The 22,946-nt window shown below is 40.5% G+C and overlaps 1 protein-coding gene across 2 annotated transcripts in view; it reads right to left on the bottom strand.

Annotated features, from left to right (window-relative positions):
* The window catches only part of march8 (membrane-associated ring finger (C3HC4) 8), a 91,295-nt gene extending 69,711 nt beyond the window's left edge, over positions 1-21,584 (bottom strand). The window contains exon 1 of one of the 2 annotated variants that reach the window (XM_039621409.1): positions 21,456-21,584. The gene's annotated coding sequence lies outside the window, so the exon portion shown is untranslated. The remainder of the gene's footprint in view (positions 1-21,455) is intronic. The other variant, XM_031735181.2, reaches the window with a different exon arrangement.
* Positions 21,585-22,946: the final 1,362 nt, after the last annotated feature.

The following is a 22,946-nucleotide window of genomic DNA, read 5'->3' as shown; positions in this document are numbered from 1 at the left end:
CCACAACGGGGGAAGGGAGGGGAGTGGGGTGCAGAGAAGAAACGGTGCCATACAAAGATGTACATCTTTGTCTCGAAATGCTGATTCACATACCGCTGAAAATAAAAGAGTCTGTTTTGTTGTGAAACACAAAAGCGCAGCCGAGTCTCCCAGAAGAAGAAGAAAACAAAACAACGCGCATTTATATTCGACAATTCAGTGCACCGTTTACCAAGCTATTGCAGAAAGCCGTGTGTCCTTAACCATATTTAGATGTCAGGGTGGTTTTTCGGCCGCCGAGTCTACGTCGACGCAATTTCTTCAACTGATGGCATTTTTTACAGAGCTGCTATGCTGCTGCAGTCGTTAAATGTTAAAGGTTTTATTAACCAAACTTCAGCTCTTGAGTCCTTTCCCTTCCTTCGCCATCAATCTTGATTACATTAAAAAGACAACGGACTCGGATGCAAAAACAGTAAATAATTTATTCCCTAGTGTGAGCGAAGAATGAAAGGTCACTTTGATGGGCACACAGCCCTCAGAGTCATATTGCACCTGTGTGCATGAGGCTAATGAGCTGCAGTAAATGAGTGTGGGTCAGGGACCAAGTAAAGCCCGTAGGGAATTATCACAGGGAAGAATCATTAAAGCTCGCGCTGTAGCTTATCCACGAAGGTTTGCCTTAATTTAAAAAAAAAAAAAAAAGCCATTTTGTGAGCTATGAAGTGAAGTAAACAAGAAGGAGGAACAAGATAAATCAGGATGGTCCGTGTCAAATGCTCAAATGTTTCTGAGGCGCAGTCCGATGACCCAACACCAATGTCCGCCGCTGTCTCCACAACACATAGTGCTGCTGCACCAGCGAGCTCATTACTATACATCCCAAAAATAACAACTGCGGTAAGCCCAACAGCACTCTTCGCTTTTAATTGGCATTGTGTTTCAAACCTAAGGTCTTTGTTGGACAGCGAGGTTGCACTAATGGGTCGAGAGATGTGTTGGAAAGACAGCTGGGAAAACACGTTTGCGATATAACTATGCCTAAACATTCAGTTCAGAGCTCTAAGTGTGAATATTTTTAGGATTAATAAAGCTAAACTAATTCTGTCAATCAAGCTGTCATAAAGTCCTTTGGATGTGATGTCACATCATGCCATTTCCTGTTGTATTGTGTGTGTGTGTGTGTGTGTGTGTGTGTGTGTGTGTGTGTGTGTGTGTGTGTGTGTGTGTGTGTGTGTGTGTGTCCTCCAGGCTTGCTACTAGTCAAAGAGTTCACTGTAACACCATTAAAATGCTAGCAACTTTCCAACCAATCTCAGACCTCCTATGGTTTCAATTCGAAGTTAACCTGTTGCTATGGCAGCAGCCTCAAGGGTCAGCTTAATCTCCAAGGGGGACAATAGTTTCTTATAATGCACTTCTAAATGGTTACATAATGTCAGTAAAAAAAAATTAAAAAACACATTTCTCTGTGAGGGGAGTTTTCAAGCAAACACCAGCCATTCATAAAACCAATATGTAGGAAATACAGGGTGTATTTAAATTTGATTTTAGAAGGCTTTAATCTCACAGCCTGTAACCTGACAGAGGGGATTCGTGAGTTTCACATGGCTGCTGGTAGGTAGAATAACAGTAGCAGTGCCTGTACAGACACTACTTACAAAAGTATGGGACAAATCTGACAACTGTATGGACATATGCTGTGTGCCCTTGTGGAACATGGTACAAAATAATAAAATAAAAATACTGCATCCATGACAAATAAAATTATTCAGACGTCAGTGGCTGATCTGTTGAGCAAAAAAAAAAAAAAAAAGTTCCTTTAATTTATTTATTTCTTTTCTTTCACTGGCAAAAATGCGGAAAAACTAGAAAACATCCCACACCTTCTTTGAGGCCTGTATTCAAATTTTATAAATCTAGCCTGTGATGAAAGAATTGAGGCATAGTGCCGTACACAGAGTGTAAAAGTCCAAGTAGGGAGGTTTGGTAGCAGAAGACCTCAAATCCTCTGTGAAAGCTCGGTGCATTAAAACTGAACCTGATGAGCATCTGACTGAGAAACTGAGAGGCACTGTGACCACTAGTGAATCATCGCGTCCTACTTTGTAGTGTATCTAACAATGCCTGATTGTGACCATGTTTTACAAAACAATAATCATGTTTTACTGAGACTTACTTTAAAATACTAATGCTGCTGTCGAATATCAAAGGAGCAGTTGGGTCATTTTCTCATCATTTTCTGTACCAATTATTTGAACAGGAAGTCACTGTGGTGTTACGGGCAAGCAATCTTTAGCGTGTCTGTTTTGGAGGAACTTTATTTTCCATGTAATCGCTTCTATTCTTAATATTCTTTCAGATTATGAAGGAAAACAAAACAAATTTCAAACAAAGTTCACTCTTAAATTTCAGAGGGAATTTAAAAAGAGTAAAATTCAGGATATTCTGTTTTTGCATGTGTCAAAACACATCTTGATATTTCCGAGATGGCAAAACTGCTGCCCCCGGTAGATAAGACTCCTGGCCACAGGAGATGCACCCAGAGACAAGGCCATCAAAATATTAGCTCCTATTACCCAATGAAGTCTATTTATTTGAAAAACAACTCAGCCCTTCTCACCATCTCTGGCCCTCTCTGCTCCTGAGCCAGGTAAATCACAGTCCTGTCTGCTCTCCGTTCTGCTCAGATGAGCTCTGCTGTTATTCCGTTTGCCAAGGGGCTCCTCTGTGTCCCTGCTGTCAGATCAGACCCGAGATATGGTCGAGAGCGCGTTCTTCAGTTCTGATGTGCAACCAGGCAGAAAAACTCAGCTGTGTATCAATCAATCCAAACATCACTGTAGTATAGCTATAGTCTATATTTAAAGAGGTGTCTTCCCAAAGGATTAGTGGGTTAGGGCAGATACCAACAGAGCATATCAGATAGATACAGAGTCTAAAAGATGTTGGACGTGGAGGCATTTCAGCCATATGTTGCATCCTAATGAAGAGACTGTTCTGCATTTTAATGAGTGAAAATATTTAAAATCCTCAAATGCGACTGTAGTAGCCACAGCAAGCTCCCAACTGTATGGTGTGTCTCATTAAGATACACCATACAGCTCTCAGAAATGTTTTTTTGTCCCACAGAAATGTATTCAGTGTTCATTTGGCAGGTACAGTACGACGCTTGGAAATGCAATTTCTCCCTCTGGGGGATGTGCGACCGTCGCTGAATTCTTTTACGAGAGGAAAGGAAAAAAAAAAAAAAGGGAAAGGCTACAAATATGGTTGCATGTTGTACTGGTGGCTCCACTAAAAGATACAAGTCAGGGGAGAGAAGGCGGGCACAATTTTATCATGGCGCAGATGCTATAGCTGTGTTGGCAGCGACAACTAGACTTGATGCCCTGCCAGAAATCAGACACTCTCCAGTCTCCGCTCAGATTAACAGAGCATCAGTTAGACCTGATGGACTCTTCTGATAAAGCCTCGCACACTTGCACAAATAGGCACTGCTGTTTTTCATAGCTTTGAATAAAATGTTAAACAAATTTAGCTGTCAAACTTAAACTGTTGGATAATTTAACAGCCACAGACAGCACACACACACACAAAACACAAACACACAAGGATGTGCCACACCGAGCTCCAAGACTGCTGATTACTTTTTCATAAAGTACTGGGAATAAATTACCATAATGTTTTTAGCTTATTGTCATTTCAGCTGTAGCTGCATCATTTGCACAACCGTGGCTTATATTTCAGTTTTCTGACTACCAAATTGCTATTTATCCTAAAAGCAAGATTAATAATATAGATGTTTTTGATTAAAGTTCATTGTATCCCTAATGCCTATTAGCTGTCCCGTTTTATTATATGCAAATGAGTCCCAGTTTGGAGGTGATTAATTGTGTAGAAGGAGGAATGAGCTCTTTTGACATCTGGGATAAGCAGGCTTGTTGACTAGAAAAATGCAGGAGCTAGTGCCTTCCTTGTTTAATGCATCTATAAACACAAAAAAACTTTACCCACATTTACTAAAATGACCTTGACTATCTTCTTCTGACGGGAAGGCGTGACTCATGCCATGCCAGAGCAGAAAGACCGACAGAAACAAAACTTACGACATAAATAGAAGCGTGCACACTCATAAAAACACCGTGTGAAACTCCCCCTCAGCTTAAAGATTAAATGCAGGACAGAGGATGTGTTAATTCACAGTATACATTTTTTTTCTCTCACCACCGTTACCAGAATAGATGCAGTCCTCTCTGCCCTGAATACACAGAAGTGGGCCGATCAAAGATCAGTTAAATCTTAATTTAGATATTTTTTTTAAATGTAAATTCTGTTTCAAGTGAAACTGGGATGAAATGACTCATCCTGCAGCAAAATTCAAAATGTTAAAAAATAAAAATAAAAATCCACAATTCATATTTTTACAGAAAAATCTTATTTTATACACCGATGATAATTGCAGTAGTCTTCAGTCACCCCTCATTTCTCTAGATTTCTAGGGAAATGGGAAATGCGGTGGTGTATTTACAGGTAAATAACATACATGGAAATACAATATATGACTCCAGAGAGCTTGAAAGTCAGTATTTTACATGACCTTCAAACACAGCCTGAACTGTCTTGTAATTTCTTCAAGTAGTTTCTGAATTAATTCTCCAGGCTTCTTAAAGAACATTCAAATCTCTTTTTTGGAAGTTCGCTGCTTTTTGTTTATTTTCTGCTAAATTGATGCTGAGATTCTGGCTCTGGGGAGGCCGATCCAAGACTGACAGTGTCCCATTTTGTGTTTTTCCATCCAGGTGTGCTTTTATTGCATTAGCAGTGCATTTGGGATCATTGTCATGCTGAAAAAGGAAACCATTGGCAATCAGATGATTTCCAGATAGATTTTGATCCACCATGAAATACTAATTTTTAGAATTCCACCAAACCACAGATCCCCGTTGTGCCCTTTTCTTGACCTCCTCTGTACATGTTGATGATGATTTCAAGTCCCAAATTTGGATTCACCACTCCACAAGATCCATTTTTAGCCAAACTCTTGTGTAATCCCACATACCTCCCAGTTTCCTGTGTTTGTTTGTTTCGTTCCTGTTTCTTAAGGACATGACTTTCAAGCATGTATTTTTCTCCTGTAGTTCAATGACACACTGCACACCATGGTGACATCCTTGTTGCTGCAAAAATACTGTTTTATACCTGTCAAACTGCGCTATCTGACTTTTTCCCCATAAGTTCAGCTAAACGAGATGTGGCAGACTGCAGACTACAACACTGATTCGTCCATTGGGTTCGGTACCCTTATCATGCCTGAATGATTCATTTAAAAAAAAAAAAAAACAAATACAAACTTTTCCCAGGAAATGTTTTCTCTGCAAATGGGCTAAAAATTAATGAAAAAGCAAACAATGTCCAAAGAAAACCTTTGAAAGCTGGGAAAGCTATTGCTCAAGACCACTTTACGCATTTACAAGAAAGTGTGGCTCCTTGGAAACAAAATATGAAGACAAGAGTTACTCAAGAGTTAGTGCTGTAATTTCCACAGAACTAACCTTCAACTGGAACCCCGTATTTTTTTCCTTTGTGTATTTCTTGTATAGCTACTTGTGCTACCTGTTGTGTTATTAACTTTTATGTCATTGAAAAGGCCTTTCAGGGGAGGGCACGGCACCTTAGCTAAAACTATTTCCTCATGGTTTACACTTATCCCAATATGAAAAATCCAGAATTAGGTGATGCTTCTTCGTGTCTTAACTTCTGAAAAGCACGTTTGTTTTTCCCCAGGACTACACAGAGAACGTCTTGGCATCTAGCATTGCTTTCAAAGACTCAGACTAACGTTTAATGAGCTGCAGCAGCTCGTTAGGTGTCAGGCATTTTGAGGACTTTTTGATGGTTCCTCCCACTCCTTCAGAGCAATTGTTTACAGCAACTTCCTGAAGTGTTGGTGTCACAACGAGTCTGCCGGGCAACCAGCAGAAATTTCTGGGAATTTTTTTTAAAAATGTTGCACTAATGGTTGTTCCTTATGCTTTGATCTTTGTACAGGTTTAAAAAAGAGAAGACACTGCATATCGTAATAATTAGTATGACGGGCTGACAGGTGACAGGATTTTTTCTTTTTTTTTGGTTTGTTTGTTTGATTATTTACACAGACAGACAGGCTAGCTGTTTCTAGCACTAACCACTAAGAGCTGTTTCAATTTCTTTACCCAGGTCTTCACATGAAAGCAAGCAGGCCTCTGTCACTGTGGCATTTGGACCCCAACTGAAAAAGTCATTTACTGGAAAGCAGCATCTTAAAGTGCTTATTCTCTTCTGTTTAAAAATGTACTTCTCTGTCTAGCGCAAAAAAAGCAACGAAATTCAGAACGAAAATAAGAAGAAATCTCTCGTCCCATCTTTTTATAAACATTGTGCAACGACCACAATATTCAGATAGAAGGGCGTACATTTTTATGCAGCTCTGACATTGCCAGGAGCAGATTATCAGTTTCAGCCTGCAGTTAATAAATGTTTACTCCCACAACTACCTTGACCAGAGGCCAAACTGAAATTTCAGTGATCGCCTATTGTTCTAAAACCTCAGGCTAACCCTCAAAGCTGAAGTGTTTATGCCTTCTCATCCAACAAGATGTGATTTATGTTTTGTAAAAGGTTTCCCTTGGAAGTGATCTGAAAGGGTACAGTTTCAGTTTTCAGATAAATAACAGGGACACTGACAGAGGGCTATGCAGCAGTATCGCTGTTTTTAAATGCAGCAATTTTCTTCTTTATGGAGACTTCAAAAACTGCTGTGACGAGGCAGCAGAAAAACTAAATGCCAGTAAGTAAAGAGGAAACATGGCTGACTCAAAGGGAACTTGATAAGAGTTTTGACAAGAAGCTGTTCAATTTTTTGGTGGGTGTGTGATGCGATAAGGGGGAAGAAAAGTTACCAGTCTGTATATCGTACAACTGGAATGAATAATGATTTCGCTGGAAAAGCAGACTTAAATATCTGTGGGGTAAACGCAGGGAGAAAAGCACAATCATCAAAAATCTACTGTATGGAGATGGGAACTGAAATTGCCAAGATAGGCAAACAACCACCCTCCACAAAACACCAGACTCGAGTATGCAACTTCTGTAATCTCTCTGCAACAGTAAATACTACGAAGGGAAAGGAGAACATAGAATAGAGGAAGCAAGAGCCATCTCTGCTGTGTGCAGGCAGATTTGAATATTACCCTCACACAGGATATATTTTAAAAACGCAGTTTCTTGTCAGCACATGCCCAATTTACAACCCCGTCTGCAGGTGTAGTCAGAGCGCCGTGATCAAGTTCAGTGACTTATTAGCACAAATGCACACAGGTACAGCTACAGATGCAAACTCAAAACCACAAGTACAGATTCCCACTTGCATTTTGGGAACATAGCCAAAGGCGATACCCAGATATTGAGTTATAGTTAGTGGACAGGTGCAGCTTCTAGGTGTCAATGAACAGATGGAAAATCGGATATTTTTATGAAGCCTTCTATCTTGGTAACAATAAATAAACGTTTATCTAAAATAGATTTTAAAAAAACAAGTATGTTATGTTAATTACTGATCTGTTCACTGCAGAGTCCCTTCTTTCCTCATTTGGATGTGCTCTTTGGGGCCACCAGTGATGAGGCTGTTGAATAAAGTTTTGTGAAAGCCTGTTAATTTTAATGAGATGCGGACAAAAAATGTGGAGACACTGCAGTGTGTAAAGCATCACGCTCTTCAACTGATGTTGTGGATTTCTGTGTGTTGAAGTGCCATTGTGGGTAACATAAATCCCTCCGCTGTGTTAGGAAAATATGCATTTCAAACAGAGCAGGCACAAGCAAATCAAGAGCCTATTAGATCAATCAAATAGCCTGTGCAACAACAGAAAACGGTAAACAAAGCAATCACATGTAATCAGATGTCCTATTTTGTAAAAGCACAGCCAAACATGTTGAATATGCTGTCATTGCAAGCAGAAAATGTTCATGCCGCAGGCTGGAAGCGCCAAATGCTGGGAATGGTGCTTCAAAATAAAACTTGGATATGCAACAGCTTAAATGATTAATAGGAAGCGAGAAGAAAGGCTAACTATAAACACACATAATGTTATTTTTTTTACTTTTAAGCAAAAAGATATGATTAAAAATGATGCTTGTGTATCTGAGGTAGTATCCACTTCCTCAACTGCGCTCACCACTAAATTTTAAATGGCCGGTTTGCAGTGTTCTCTGTTATAGATAAAAGCCAGCAGCCACTATGTGCCACTTCCATAAAAGACTCAAATCTGGTTCCTTACACCTGAACTTGGATCTTCTATAACAGTCCTAAAAAAACAGTCCACAGAACATTTAATCATTAGCTGGATGGTCAAATGTAGTACAAATATATAATGTTAGCGAGCCTCAGTTTGAATACTTTGGTTAGTATAACTGGAGCATTTAACCATTATTGCTGTGCTAGCTGTTGCATTTTGTGGCTATTTACAACTTTTCATCTGACCTCTGACAGTTTCACACCCACAACACAACCCCAACCGTCACCCTAACCCTGCTCCTATTGGATGATTGGTCATGTGGCCGAGGTGTGACTAGACTTATTCTGAAGAAGCCATTTTGACAGGAAATAGTTCCAAACACAGTTGCTGTTAATCATATTAACGCAGCTTCTGTTCTATTTAGAGACAGAGCCAAAATGATCAGTAACACATGTTTCGAAACTGGTCCGTTAAAGGTGAGAAGTGTACTTTCCAAACTCAACTTTTTGACCGTCAGAAACATCTAAACCAACCAGTTCCTGAGAGTCTATTTAAAACAGCAATCTGAAGGCTGTATGTTCCCTGCGATGGGCCAAACCGGAAAAGAAAAGAAATTAATAAAAAAAACTTTTTAGTGAAGTGAGACTCTTTTAAATTGTACTAAAGTAGCCTAGCTACACTGACTTGTTGCTTTTATTCATGCTAACAAGGTTTTGATTGCGTGTTTGCCTGTCAAAGACCACACGGTCTGTTTGAACACTGAAACAGACACATGTGAAGTGCACTGCAGCCACCACGAGGCCATTTTCACAAAAAACTGGCAAAAACTTTTTGATTGCTTTGCAACAACTTACAGACTTCCTCACTGATTTTCAATGTTTTTTCCTCCATTTCATTTCTCATTCAGGCACCTTAATCACTCGTCAGTCTAAAAGGAGTAGTTAGCTCATGTGCAACAGGAGAAAACACTGATTATTCTTCAGTACATTTCATTTATCAGTAAGGAATACCATGACATCCACAATGGGTACAAATATAAACTAAGATACCCCCCCCCCAAAAAAATGCAATATCATGCAAGATTTTATCCATGCTGTGCAAACAAGTACTGCAACATGGTTTAAAATACTAAAATATAATTTCATTTTATCATCACTGGCCTTACTGCAGGATAAACATCTAGTGCAATTCCTCAAAAATAATGACACTATTCCCAACTGTTTTTTTTTTTAATTAAAAGTGGAAAATTACTAACATGGGTGGAAATTTTAGAATATCATTCATATTAAGCGTATTAAGCTCCAAAATCCTCGTACATGATGTTTTCAAGCCTGTCTATAACTCAAGGGAAGCTGACGCTTGTTCTTACTTAGTTGATGATTTCACTCCCTGTTTTACAGTAATCAATATCACTAAGGTGAATTTAAAAAAAAAAAAAAAAAAAAAAATTTACACAACACTGGATACTCAGCTGTGGTGGCCAAACAGGATGCAGTCTGCATTTCTCGAGGAAACTGTAGCTGTTTGTGTGTGTGTGTGTGTGTGTTCAAGGTTATGCAAGTCTAAAAACTACACACAATATGAAACACACTGGCGCGGACTTGGACTCGTCCTGTGCAAGAGACTTATTTGTATTATAGCCACTAATGTTCAAAACACAATTCAGGGAAAAGTGGTCTCATCAGTGAAGAATGAGGAAATGAAAAACTAACTCACCACCCGAGTAGAAACTGAAAGCATGTTCCTTTTAACCACTTTTCTGGCCATACCGGTAAACAAAGCCTTTTTACTGGTAAGCGTGCGCTTCGGCACACAGACAACTCTGTCCCTCGGGCTAGTGTTTGTCCTCCTGTTGCCTCGCAGAATAACCCGACTGTGTGGAGGAGTTATGGACCAGCAGGCAGTTTCAGCCCACCACAACGCTCCGTGAAACAGCAGACGTGTAATATGCGAGTGCATGTGGGGTTCACAATTGTGTGTAGTAAGTGCGTGGACACAGGAAACCACGCAGCTTTAGAGGCTGCTGGTCTGGCTGCAGGTCGACTCAGTGGCTAGCAGCAGCAAAAAGAAGCTAAATGACTTTATAACTGCATGGTGGACAGTTGGAGAACAAGCCTCCAGCAGTTATACGGCATTTAACCAGCAAAAAAAAAAAAAAAGTCACTCTGCTATATAACACACACACTGAATCTGAATTAGAAAAACCTAATACTGCAACTGCTATAGAAGAATCTGTCTTAATCTTAAGGCTTGCTTTAAAACGGAAATGTTGGGGTTTTTTATTTCTTTGTTAAAAAGCACCTTTGGTGCATCAGTGCCCAGCAGGTTTTAAAGCTGTGGTCAACTTTTAAAAAAAAAACACTATCTAATAAAAGGAAACAAAAGGTGGTTTGCACAGCTCTTGTGGAGCTCTTGTCCTGTGGACCTCTACATTGGAGAGACCAAACAGCCACTTCACAAGCGCATGGCACAACATAGAAGAGCCACCTCCACAGGACAAGACTCAGCAGTTCATCTGCATCTTAAGGATAAAGGTCACTCTTTCGAGGATGCCAATGTTCACATTTTGGACCGAGAGGACAGATGGTTTGAAAGAGGAGTGAAAGAAGCCATCTATGTCCACTGTGAGCGACCATCTTTGAACAGAGGCGGTGGTTTACGACACCAACTGTCTGCCATCTATAATCCAGTTTTGAGTTCCCTCCCCAGACGACTTAACGCCCACTCACATCCTGGGCCATCTGACCTCAGGAATTCACATGACAAGGTGGGGCCAGGTTTCACAATGAGCTCACCCGAAACCTTGGCTGATTAGGTCCCACACCCGCTTTCACACCTTGGCGCATGTGATTAGAGGATCACCAGGGGGTCCTTTGTCCCTCCTTGGGGGGATACTCCCACTGGGTTTAAATCTGGGACTCTCGGCCATTTGACCTTAGAACTGAAGAAGCTTCTCGGATGAGAGGTGAAACGTCTTCAAGCAACTTAAAGAAGTCCAGACGCTTTTCTTTGCAAACTCCTTTGACTAGTGGATTTATTGGAGAAAGAATGCTGAAGATGGAGCTGCCAAGCAGGAGGAAGAGAGGAAGACAACAGAAGATTCATAAATGTGGTAAAAGGAGGACAAGCAGAGGGTTAGTGTAAAAGAGAGGGATGCTAAGGATAGAGTGTAATGCTGTTACAGCCCCTAATGGTAGCAGCTAGTAATAGCAGCTAATAGTAGAAGATTTTAAAGAAAAAAGGAGCGACGTGCAAGGAGTTTGATTATTCATAAAGCTTTAAAATTGTGTTTTTTCTTGGTAAAAGTTGGCACTCAGACTCCTCAGGCTTTATCCTCATTGGGCCACCTACATATTATACCTAGAGGAGCTGCTAAACCATGAAACCCTGCCATGAAGCTCCCAGCGTGTAGATTTTGTGCTGCTGTTAATGCGAGAGGAGGTTTGGAGCTGTGCTGGTGTCTGAGCAGAGCGCTGCCGAGTCCTGAGACACTCTTTGCACCCCAGCCCTCAGCAACCTCCCTCTCTAACTTCATGTGGTCTGCCACTTAATGTGGGTGATTTGTTGTGGTTCCTGAATGCTTTCATTTTGCAATAATACAACTTACCAAGGAGAGAAGAAATTTCATGAGCTGATTTGTTGCAGCAGTATTATGCTATTACAGTACAATGAACTCTGTGATTTTTGGAATGGCCGGGGCAAACCGAACAGCTACAGGTACTAGAGTTTATACACCTGCACTAACAGCTGAATTCAAATATTCAGAGGTATGGCCCAATACATTTGTCCATACAGTGTAGCTGCCCAAAAGTAGACAATTATGGATCTGCATCTTCAAATGTTCCAACAACAGATGCCTGATGCATTTTAAATACAAAGTCCTATGAAAAAAAAAGGTTAAAAAAAAGAAGAAGAAAAACAAAATAATGTTTAAAGGAAAAGGGTTGAGAATGTGTTAAGCACTAGTTGGATCAATCATGTTTTGGGTTTGTTATTTAGCAAGTGGCACGGGGGAACATTTTATTGTTAAGTGGAAAGATTTACTCAATTAAATAAAAGCAAGCCGCACACTATAATAGCAAATGGGCCAACTCAAGAGGCTTGTGTTGAAGGTTTGCCATCGCCCTCACAGCCCTGAACTAATCATCATCATCATAGAAAAACCTTTGAATACACTTCAAAAGAGCAGTCCGTGCAAGAAGGCCAAAAATGTCACAAAACTACAAGCAATTTGCAGGAAGAATGGATGAAAGTCCTTAAACTAGACTCAAACAACAACAACAAGAAAAACTTCTAATGAAAAAACGTGTTACTTTATACTGAACAAACTTTTGCTTTGAAGCCTTTTTTCCTGTAAAGGTCACCGTTTGGCAAATTCTAATTCACAAAAACAATTCAACGTCATTCTATATGATAAAAACAAAACGGCAACACATTTTCACATTTTTCAAAACAGACTTCACAGCTATTTGTGTGGAGACAGGAACATCTGGAAACATTGAAAAGTAAAAACTGTTTCTGCTGGGTTAGATACCTTTTTTTTTTTTTTTTTTTAAAGGAAAAAAAAAATCATAAATTCTTGTTTCCTAAAAGCCCTGGAGTGCATTTTTGTGGCAGTGAGACATCCTCCACACATGGAGGGCGGCTTATTTATCAGAAAACCTTTCAAAACATGTCCTCATGTAGTCAAAGCTCATCTTCCTGGTTTTCCCTTATAAGGTAAAAAAAAAAAAGAACAAATGAAAATGTCAGGGCAGTTTGACAAAACAACCTGCACCATCCACCCATCATCTTTCTGTAATTGGGGTAATCAGGGCTGCAAAATAACCCAATCTTGGCTTCTTAGTTTGACCCATGTGACACTATAAACGAAGCCATTAACAGCTCCTCTGGCCACAAAAAGCACATTCCTGGAAATATCAGCAGGTAATGTCACGTTAGGCCCATAACCTGAGTTCTGACAAAACAGCAGTCTTAAGAACATATTATGCTTGTCAAGAAAAAAGAAACTTATCCAGTATTGCTGCAAGAAACGGTTAAACGATGTCACAGATCATGCCAGTATCAACATCTGCATTCGTTCAACTGAATTCTATTTGTCTAATAAACTCTTCTGTTGCTTGAACACCTAATTTGAACATAATACATCTCACAATATCTAGCAAAGCTCATTTATACAAGCTATAGCAGGCTGAATTCATTATTTAAATCACTATTAATAACTGCAACACACTCAGGATTGAATTATCGTGATCAAATAAATGTGGGGTGCTCTTAAGCAGGGAGGGGATTTGGGCTGGAATTATTTCTGCTGCTGTAACCGGAGAACGTCTCTAACATGGATGTATTGTAATGAGATTTAAGTCTGAATACGCTTAATGAAAAATTAGAAGCAACCGAGCCTCTGGCAGCAATGCAAACACCACCAGCAACAGCAAACAGTTGAAAAGTCATTAGTGAGAAACCCTCATTGATATTCATAATGAAATGACGGCTCTGGCTCATTCCACCTCGATCTATATTAAAAGCAGCTGATGATATATCCGTGCCGTTTACAGTCAGGTTAATTGTACAGGAAAAACCAAAATTCCGCACGTCGCACTGCATTTCCCAGACATTACATCACAGTCGGAGTTTTTAAATACAATGACATCAAAACGCTTTTGTGTGTCCAGCCACTGTGGCTGCTGCTGCTGCTGCTCGCGCCAATTACCTTGTTTCCCCCAAAGTAAGTCCAGAAACAAACAAATATAGAAACTGTGATGAGATGCCTACAGGTCATATCGCTACTGCATAATGCCAGTAAGTCTGACAGAAAGAGCAACATTTTTCTTAAAAGGTCAGTGGTCACACATAATTTAGCATATCATGCCTTTCCTTTTTTTTTTTTAAATGCCAGTTCTTCCTGTATATTTTATGGTTTGAAAACATAACTGCCAGCTAGAAACTTTTGTTACGTAACATGAACATTTGGGATAAACCAATTCATGTAAAAATTACAGCCAGTCACATGCAATATTTCCCAGTGTTGGCCTATCACAGGTAGACTATATCGTACACCGTGGATGGGCAAACTGTGGTTTGGCTTAAGCGCTGTCGTCATGGCAAGTTGTGAGCTAGATTTTAAAATGCACTGCCGGAAAGTTAAAGGAGAACCTTATTTTGTACCACATTTATAGAGTTGCAATTTTGGGTGCTTGTGTCTTCAATAATTTGATTAGCACATATATGAAAGTAATCCCTGTGACCCAAAAGCTCTAACCACTTAGTTTCAGGCAATTCTTTTCCAGTCTTAGCTCTGTAGGAGAGTGACCATCCTTAATATGTTCACCTCAGGCACAGGGCCTTAACTGCGAGCGCACCTGCTGTTTGCAAAGGCGAGCCAATAAAAAGGAATTTGGCCTAAAGGAAGAGGACCTATAAGAGCTCGTTTCAGACAGTGAATGAACTAAGGGGCTACACCAAAGCCCAGCATAAGATAAATGAGGATTATTCTGAACTGTAAAATCATGCAAAGCTACTCTAATACCGTCCAAGAATTAAACTATGACGTTAGAAAAGAACATTTTGTACTTTATCCAGCCTGTTTGGATACCAAGAAACACCCAGAACTTTTGGTGTTACTAAAATAGTTTTTATTTGAATGTATTTATTTTTTTATTCATGTCAAGGACAAACAAGTCAACCTTATTTTCACCCCTTAATACCTAATGTGGACATCAAATCTGTCAGGCTATCATCAGCACACGAGCGCGCTAGAAGACGAACACTTCTGAAATCAACATGTGCATGACCAAAGTTGAAGTTTTGACAAAAATTAATCTGGAAAGCACGGTCGCTATGATGAATCACCCATCAAACAGGTTTCTGCAAGTGGACTTTTTACTACAGCAAAACTAATTGAAATGGACGGCTGAGTGGCTTTCAGGAATCTAATTAAATACAATATGGAGGAAAGATTTACTGCTCACCAAATTAAAAGGGTTTCAAAATACAATGTTAGCACTTAAAGACAGCTGGTACTAACTAATGAAAGCCGCCAACTGGGAGGTCTTACTGTAGTAAACAAACCAATTGACAAATCGAATGTTATTTTACTTTAAATGATTCTGTTAAACTAAAGCACTGCGACACATCTAAGTGGGCTGCATTAAATTATGCCATTAAATTCATTTAACCACGTAAAAATGTTGGGCTGCATGTGGCCCACAATGTAAAAGGAGTTTAACATCACCTGATGTCATTATAAAAGCTGCTTATAGGTCAGACTCTTTATTGTTCGTCTCATCATTTCCTGATTTTTGTGTGGACAAACACAGGCGTTTGCTTTTTTTAACCTTTGAATCTGAACACAGTGTAGACAGAGAGGAGGGAAAAGGGTTTGCTTGTGACCCAGTTGTAAAAATGCTCCAACGACAAGTTTGATGTCACAGTTTTGCAACTGAAATGAAAACACTGACAAAGCAGGTTGAAGAGATTTAATGACTAAAGTTTAAGAAGTGGATTGGAAAGTTTGGAAATGGTTGTCAACTCCCAAACCAGTACGCAGAACATTTCCAAAGGTCTGGCAGATAATAAGTAATAAACTTATTGCTGGCTATCTAAACTAGCTTGAAAACACAACTTTGGACTTGCGTAACCTAGTTGAGACCATTTGCCTTCTCACTCACTTCCCAAACTCCACATCCTTGATTCTTCTCCTTGCCTCTTTGTCCCCCCCTCCCAACCAGAGATGTGAGCAGGCGTGGTGAGGGAGGTATACGAGGAGAGGAGTCAAGGCTACAAGCAGTTAGCAAATCGAGACAGCCTCGCTTCGCGGCGTCATTTTAAAAGCAAAGTCAATTAAATATGACAGCTGACATAACAGCGTCATAAATTATTTTGTTATAGCCCAACCACAGCTGTATTTTATTATCTCAGGTGTAACAGCATTCATGACTTTTTTTTTTTTTTAAATTAGGAACACTTCTAATTAAATTCCTGTCATGGTACAGTGTGACAAGATATTATACCACAGAAACGGTGAAGGGCGGCAAGTTTTATCATTGTGAATAACTAAAACGTATGGATAAAAACAACGGCGGGAGTACTGCTCCCACCATCGTTTGTCTGGGAGCCTGCTGTCCTCGCCGGCTTTCAGAAGCATTTTAAGAATTGAAAAATTCTTTAACATAGTCTAACGAGGCCGTTTTCTGGTTTATGGGCAGGAGATGCAACTTAGAGGCACAAATTAGAGAAATAAAAACAGCCTTCTTTTTTCATGTGTGTCTGTTTACGCTAAATGAAGTTGGCTCCAAAGTGGCCGTCACCATGTCAAAGAAGCCATCATAATAGCTGCATTGTGTTATAGCAGACATTAAAAAAAACAACTTAAAATCTTATCTACAGCAACATGTTCTGCCAGCTTTTGTGTTTAAAAGTCTGCTGTCATCAAACAAACATTGTGATGGTGACTGTATTATTACAGCTCAGGACATATAGGTTAATGAGCTGATATAGCTCTTTTTTGGAGGGGGGGGACTCATGATTATTTGGTTATCTCTGAGGAGACTGTTATCATCTCAGCATAAATTAATAAGATGTTAAATGTGTGTCAGTTAGGCTGACAGGATAGCAGGTATCGTGTTCACACTGGGGCAGATTAGTCAATCTACAATGGGGGAGAAAAAAAAATCAATGTAAATCTCTGGCCGACTTCAGACCTGCTTTTTAAACAACACTGTACTCGTCATCCAGCCCCCGGGTCTCCTTCCCCTTTCCTTATTCTTGGTTGGCTGCAACCAGCAGACAGACACCTTGGGAGTCTGTGAAAGCCCTAATGACATCATCAACCATAGCCCACTAACTGCAGCAGTACCATCCCACGGTCCATTCAGCTGAGCCAGCACCTCTCCTCGGCTGATGTATAGCAGCTGTCGAACAGTACCCCCGTTTCATCAGAGGCATTACAACTTCATTGCGCCTGGTCAACACACACACAGTCGTAGTGAAGAAGGCCACTTAAAATCTGACCAAAATATCATTACAAACGCCGATGTTGCTGTATTACCTATGCTGCCATAAGCATTACCCCAGTGTGGTCTGATTCACATAGGTGCATGACATCATCCAAAAAAAGGAAGTCATTAGATTAAATCAATGCTTTTATTCCCTGCAGACGAAGTCCGACCTCAGGGAAACAATAACCCAATCCCGGCCAGCATAATATGATACCTTTATTATGTTATTATGTTACAGTTCAGCCATACAAGACGACTAGCGAGGGACATATACCTATAATTATATATCCAGAATCAGATAACAGAAGCAGCATGGAACAGCTATACAAATTACACTGGAAACCTCGCGGTACAGTTCCAGCTGCCATATGGCCATAATACTGATAATTTTAATTTGTTCGCAGTCTACGGCCAATTAAGAAAAGTAAAACTTGCTAAACTGAAAGTCTCTCAAAGGGAGGTTAATCACGGACACAATCACAGCTTCCTAGCAGGCACTGGAGTCCAGGAAAAACCCACATCCTGAATAACACACACACACATTCTCCTGCAAAACCGGAAGACAAATACGTATGAAGACGGATTTTTGTTGGCTGGATCCATTTCCTGTCTCTTAGCACATTTCAATCAATATTATTTTACAGATTAAGCACACAGAAAGTGAGGAGACGGGGAGCAGCTGACATAGAGATGCAAAGCATGTCTGCAGGTGCCATTTTACAACAAGACATAAAAACAGGAATTCAGCATATTAAAAAAAATGTAAAAAAAGAAATTATTTTGATATTTGGGGTTTAAATTACTAATAAAGCAGTGTGGCTCTTCATTAGCACAAAGTTAATGCAGGGCAACGAAACAGGAAGTGCGCCGAGTACTGTCTTGTTAGTATAAAAATAACATTGTTTTGAATAAATTCAGAATAGTAATTGATTACTTTATAGACCAATTACTGAAACTATGACAGGTTAATTGATTATGTGAATTTTTTGATGTTTATGGAAGACAGAAAAAGCAATAAATAACAACCAAAAACAAATAATTTTTTTCTATATCCGTTCTTAAGCTAAATTATGCGCAAACAAGCTCTATGTTTTTAGCAAGAAGAGACATCTGCTCCTGTTCCCGTAAAGTAATTTGTCAAAACAAAGATGTGAACTAGCGGATGAATCAAAACTAAAACCCTTTTTTTTCCCCTTTCTTTTTTTTTTCAGCTGAAACTCTTCTGCGAGTCAAAATGTTTTTGCCTGTTGTTAAATTGAATTTGATTGAAACCGCTGCACAACGCCACAATGGAGCCTGTCAAACGGATCCTCTGTTCCATATTGTAAAATACCGTGGGAGGCACATTTCTCCATCGCAACCAATTGTGTCAAACAATGACGGCAGTGAACTGGCAGAAAGCTACTATCGAAGCCTTCAGATACTTTTGATTGCAATTCTTTCCGCCCTCCAATTACTTTCCTCAGAGCCCATCTCTGAAGACGGAAAGTACAAGCTAATTTGCAAGCACACAATGGCACAGTCCATTAAGACTGCAGGCTCCTTCCCTCGCAGTTTTAGCAGCTTAACAGACAGTGTTCCAGTACCCATACTCGTGCTATTTAGTATGCCATCTCCCAACACATGCAAAACGCAATATCAGGAAGTCCTTCCATTATTAATTAACTCACGCCAGCACGGCTCTGTGGTCATTCTGACCCACGGGCCCCTGCACAGAAGATCCATCACGCAAGCGTTCCCTTCAGCTCAACAGATGGCCGCCCATCCTGAGCCTGTTCTGCGGAAGGTTTTTTCCTGTTAACATTCTCATAGGAAGTCTGTGGTCTTCCCTTTAAAACATATTAAAGGCATAAGCTCTTCATGCTCCAAAATGAAGCGCTCTATGATTAAGATTTGTTGGGAATTGGCACTACACAAATAAAAATGAACTGAATCAGTAAAGGCAGCTGCACTAACTACTTTAAGTTGAAAAATAAAAAAGTTAAATTATGGGATTTGGAAGGCAGCGACAGCCTCAGATGCCCTCTTCCTCCTGTTTGGAATCATAATTACGGCCTTACTTTCTCATTTCCATCAGCACTCGGTTCTACCGGGACGACAGAGTCTGCTGACAGCTTCGTGCAGCGCCAGCTCTCGAATAGATGAAATTTCTCATGACTGCAGAATGATTGTTCAGTCGTCATTGTCGGAGGACACACAGTCAGCCGGTCACGAAAGAAGTCAAGAAATGGAAAGTAGACGGAGAGGGGAAGGCTGTCTTTATGCATAATGTGGCCATAATGTAGACTTTATGTGGAAAATAATATGCTGGAACAAGTGTAGACAACACACTGGGTATCAAACGTCTGGACAAGAAAAAGATAAGAGAAAGTAGGCATAAAATGATATTATTTCCTTGTTGTAAGGCATATGCACTCAGTATGAAAACTCTATAGCTTTTTTAGCTATAGGAAATTCCCATATTCCCAATTTCCTTTTTGCTAATTTCAGATTTTTCTGTTGAGCATAAATTAAAAACTAAAATTAAAACTCAGACTGCTTGCCAACAAAGATCACCATCTGTCGCTTCTCTTCAAACACTCCCTGTCAAAACATCACAAGAAAAAACACAATACAATGTGAAGGAGGAGGATTACAGACAAAATTAGCATTTAGAACGTTTATGTATGCATACTCCACATACCAACAGCACGACGAGGCTCGTCATCACAACAAGCTCTCAGCAAAGAAATAACCCAAGCCTACAATCATGTATGACACAGACACCCAGCCGGTTCTTCCCCTTTCCCCAGCATTAACCCAACAATAACCCCAAACCACAGAAAAATCCAACACCGCAGCACAGATGGCATCAAAAGAACCGGTCTTTGACGTGAAGCTGAGATGTGTTACCTCAAATTGAACATGAGTGAAGGGTTTGCCCTCCCATTTGGCAAAGCACACACCACGAGGAGGAAGGGAGAACAGAAGGCTTTAAAGTACACTAGAGTGCTTTGCTGCATGTTTAAAAGCTCTGAACAAACTAACACACAAGCAGGAACTGTACAGCAGAGCAGCACGCATCATGACGGGGGTGATGATGGAAACAACTGGAGAAAGCTGATCCTGCAGCCAATGAGAGGACAGAGTGTAATGTGAGAGCCACTGTAGCAATTAAGTGATCAGTGGGTTTGATGTCAACGTTAAAGCCTTACCATTTAAGAAAGAAAGAAAGAAAGTTCAATTCATATTTTCCACGTTATTGCGCAGATGTATTGTTGTTGACGTCAAGCTGAAGACAAGAAACCAGAATCACTGGTGACACTGATCTGAAAAGCGCGCAGCTATGCAGGGCGCTGCTGCTGGCTTTATTATGGTTCATAATAAGGCAACACCCGGCTGGGCAGTGCGCCCCGTCGGACCTACAGAGAATACGAGATGCTCTCCGAGCCACAGCGAGCTGCTAAGATCACACCACGCCGATTTTTGAACATTAACATCCAAATTAGCATTGATCCGGTAAAGTCAGGACAGGACTCCACTGCTTTCTGAGTAATCCAGAAGAAATTCGCCGTGGTGGCACAGCAATGACAGCAAAACCCTAAGATGCGTGTTTAGTGGTATCGAACACCGATAAATTCTTTCTTCATCATCCGGAGTCTCATCTCATTCCAGCAGCAAATTGTGGAATTGTGGGAGCGCGTTGAGGGAAACTAACAAAAGGCTTGCTCGGGCAACATTACGTCTTCCTACATCGAGTCACACACACACATCTACATGGACACACACACGCTGAATGCACAAAACAACGAGACAATAATTAATAACAGGCATCTGAGCTGACACAAACACTCTGCTGCTGTTTTCCTTTTCTCTCTCTCTCTCTCTCCCTCTTTTTGCTGCAGAGCGCACTCGCTCACATTAAACTGGATTTTCATACCTTAATCACAGCAGGCTACGAGTGACCGTCGTCAGGAACAGAGTGTCGGCTTCAACAGCAGTCAATGTAAAAAAGAAAAAGCAGCAAATTCTCACGCTATCTCATCCCAGCACAGTTCAGAGGCACGTCCGAGCGACCCCCTCCAGCCGCCTCGGGTCGGATTAAATAAAGCGAGAGGCGCAGCGGACACGCTGGAGCCTCCTCAGCGTGGACGTGCACATAACTGCATCGGAGCGAATGTTGCTCAATTTTCGTAATGACACACGCGAAGAAAACACTCACCGAATGACGACGCGTTGTTTATTTCATTGCCCCCGCTGAGCAGCTGTTTGTAGTGGTGCGTCACCGACTTCCGCGTTAAGATGGAGTGGAAGCAAAATGCAAGAAATAATTAATTTAAAGGGCAGGCGGCGCACGCGGGCGAACTGACTGAGGGCTGAGCACTGCCGAGGAGAGGAGGATGGCGATGATGATGATGTGGTGATGAAGGTGACGATGATAGCTTTTGATGATCGTGATGGCAGTGAGGTGGAAAATGACCCCACCGTAGTGATTATAGTGATAGTGAATAACAATAAGTGATGGTTAAAAGGTGCCATAATCAGTATTTTATGCGATAAATGGTTCCCTGTGTAATTTTAAGGGTGTTACTCACAGTGAGAAGCCTACAAAAATTCCAATTATGGCCTTTAACATTTTGCTTTAGTGTCGAGCAGCAGTTTTAAAGAAAATCTGCAGCAGCCCATAAAATGATGGGCAAGCAGACAGAAAGTACCAGGTGAAAAGTATACCTCTGCATTTCTATGCATTTTCACTATAAAAGCTACCCTGCCAGTGCCAAAAGGGCGGTACCAGCACTGCTGTGTCTAAAGTTTGAACCACTGAATTGAGTGGCTTTGGGAGGGGCTTCCGAGAAATTTATCAGTGAGTGACAGATGCTCTGTAAAAATTGGTTGTCAAAAGGCGCCAAAGACAGAAGTGGCTCAAGAATGGTGCTTGGAACATCACAGGGTAGTGAAAAAGTCTAACAAAGGCTCAACAGCCAAGGAGCCAAAAAATAATAATTTCCTTCTGAAGTCTGTGATTCATCAGCTGATGCACACATGACCACAACAGCGTGTTCTTTCAAGTGGCCAAAAACTAAATTTAAGTTGTATTATCATAGAAGGTGAAGCACCATCAGCTTATATCGTTCCTGTTTAACTCGTACAAAACAATGAGGTTCAAAAAATACATCAATTTTATTGGAGTCATCATGAAAGTCTGTAATATATTCTTGAGTCATGCAACCAACTTTGGGAAATTACATATCACGACTAAGAAAGGGAGAGTCAAGGACACATATTTGTACCAATTTACCAGGCAACATGCCACATGTTAATTACAGATCTGCTGGTAAGTGGATTTTGTTCGCTTTAGACAGAGCTATGCTCCCTGTTTCACACCAAACTACACACATCTTATTTAACACTCCATCAGAAAGAAACGATTAGACATTTCTTATTTTAAATGAGATCATATAAAGTGATGACTACAACCTTTTAATTAAAAGTGCTCTAGTTTGTCGCATATACTCCAGTAAAGAAGTTTTCAGATTATGAATGTCTGCTTGTGTATTGTGACACTTCCAGCTCAAGTAAATCCCTGCTTGTGCTGTAACTCCACGCCAAGAGAGCCCCTCACTCACAGTGCAGTATGTTGGGAGAGGCTCAGTTGTTAAAGAAGGGAACTTATCCTCTGTTGACTTGAAGCCTGAGCTCTATCTCTGTGAAG

This window comes from Oreochromis aureus, linkage group 13, assembly GCF_013358895.1.
Source record: "Oreochromis aureus strain Israel breed Guangdong linkage group 13, ZZ_aureus, whole genome shotgun sequence".
Lineage (NCBI taxonomy): Eukaryota > Metazoa > Chordata > Actinopteri > Cichliformes > Cichlidae > Oreochromis > Oreochromis aureus.
Note: the sequence above shows the minus strand (reverse complement) of the source record. Positions and strands in the feature narration are given on the sequence as shown.